Source organism: Tursiops truncatus, chromosome 19 (genome assembly GCF_011762595.2).
Source record: "Tursiops truncatus isolate mTurTru1 chromosome 19, mTurTru1.mat.Y, whole genome shotgun sequence".
NCBI lineage: Eukaryota > Metazoa > Chordata > Mammalia > Artiodactyla > Delphinidae > Tursiops > Tursiops truncatus.
This window is the reverse complement of record NC_047052.1, coordinates 21,576,302-21,578,475: the sequence shown is the minus strand read 5'-3', so window position 1 is coordinate 21,578,475 and position 2,174 is coordinate 21,576,302. Positions and strand designations below refer to the sequence as shown.

The window sequence follows — 2,174 nt, the reverse complement described above, 5'->3', positions numbered from 1 at the left end:
AGTTCTATTCAGGCCTTCAATGGATTGTATGATACCCACCAACATTAGGGAGGGCCATCTGCTTTACTCAGTCCCCCAACTGAAATGCTAATCTCTTCTTGAAACATTCTTAAAAACACACCCAGAAAAAAACGTTTAACTAGATGTCTGCACATTCTGTGGCCCAGTCAAGTTGACATATAAAATTAACCATAATACCATCTGATCAGATAGGGTATATTTACCTCCTTCTCCTCAAAGAGAGAAGCAGTTAGTGAATATTGAATAGTATCAGGTCTATGTGGACTTTGTCAACTTACTACTTCACCACAGGTTCTTCTTAAGAAGATCACAGATAACAGGACATATAAGGGAAAGGATGATAAAAATGTCTTCCTTGACCTCTATGTATACCTGAAAATTGGGGAGATTGTATATGGACAGAACAATGTCACACTCAGAGACTGGAGGAAAGGACAATCATAACTTTCTCCCCTTTCTTTTTTCCCACGCATGATAAGGAACACCTGGAGAGAGAGAGTCCTATTCAAAATAGTACTAAAAAGAAATTGAAAGGGCATTAAAAGAGCTGGAGTGTGATTTTTTTTTTTAACCAGCTTCATTCACTTTATTTTTCTCATATAAAATTATGTGGTGGCTACAGCTGGCACCTGCGTCCTCTGCATGGAAACTCTGGTGGGGGTCTTTACAAGATGGTCAGTGAATTCATGATACAGAGACTTGGTGAACACTGTCTCTTTCCAGAGATCAGGAGTGAGATAACTGTAGGTCTTGGAAATGGCATCAAAAGTGGCCTTGGCGAAATTGCCCAGGGTGGTGGTGCAGCCCCTGGCAGAGATGTAGCGGTTGTCAATTCCAGCCATTATCAGTAGCTTCTTGGGCACAGGGGCTAAGACAATGCCCGTGCCCCTGGGGGCAGGGATGAGGCACACCAGCACAGAGCCACAGCGGCCATTCACCTTGCAAGGGATGGTATGGGGCTTGCCAATCTTGTTCCCCCAGTAGCCTTGCTGCACTGGGACGATGGAGAGCTTGGCTTGAATGATGGCCCCACGGATGGCAGTGGCTTACCTCCTTAGAGCACTTGACACCCAAACCACATTGTCCGTTGTAATCCCCAGTGGCAACAAATGCCTTGAACTTGGTCCGATGGCCAGCACAGGTCTGCTTTTGCACAGGCATAATCTTCAAAACCTCATCCTTGAGGGATGCCCCCAAGAAAAAGTCAGTGATCTCAGATTCCTTGATGGGTAGAGAGAAGAGATAGATCTGCTCCAGGGACTTGATCTTCATGTCCTTGACCAGGCGGCCCAGCTTGGTGACAGGGAGCCTCTCCTCGTCCTCGGCCTTGCCTCTGTGAGCTCCGTGGCCTTGGCCCCGGCCCAGGACCCCTAGGCTGAAGCCTCTGAGGAAGCCACCTCGGCCTCCCATTCCAGGGCCCCCAGGGCCTCCGGACCCTCCCGCAGCACCAGCGTCATCCGCCGTTTGGTGTTTTTATGGATAAGAAATTGAATGTGATTCTTGAAAGACTCGGTGCTGCCTGGAGATTTGACTGTAGGTAGGCCAATTCTTACCCCACTCTCCCACACACATACATAAAACAGACATAACATGAGCAACGTATAAGAGCACTTAAGAAAATTATAGGACAAGAGAAAAGGAGGAAATTAGAAGTGAGTGGGGAGAAACTGAGATATTTTGCATGCGTATTTTGTGCCAGGCTCTGTGTTTGGCTCTATCTCAAATCCTACCTGCACTAGTGTATCAAATGGAACAGGACCCATTTCAAACACACCCTGCTGGTTTCCAACTGTGTTAGCATCTTAGATGAAGAAACATATCTTCTTTCAGTGTTGCCCATCTCACCATGTTTTCACACAGCAGAGTAACCTTTCTCAAAAGCAACCTGAAGATAACACTGCACCCCCTACTTGAAACCACTCAATAACCTTCAAAGCCCTTGATAAAGTTTAAGATATTAGGCTAAGTTTACAAGGCTCTTTGCGATTTGGTACTGCTTATTCTCAGATTTTATCGCTTTTTTCTCCTATCTCTCAGAGTTTATTTTCTCTTTGTTCTCAGATTTTATCTCCATCTTCTTATCATTCCAAGTAAACATAGACACTCCACATTCATGAAAATATATCTTCTCTCAGATCTTCTCATGTACCATG

General features: G+C 45.2%; 1 pseudogene; it reads right to left on the bottom strand.

The window, feature by feature from the left end:
- Positions 1 to 626: 626 nt before the first annotated feature.
- LOC101327860 (small ribosomal subunit protein uS5 pseudogene) lies at positions 627 to 1,494 on the bottom strand (annotated as a pseudogene).
- Between the last annotated feature and the right edge of the window lie 680 nt (positions 1,495 to 2,174).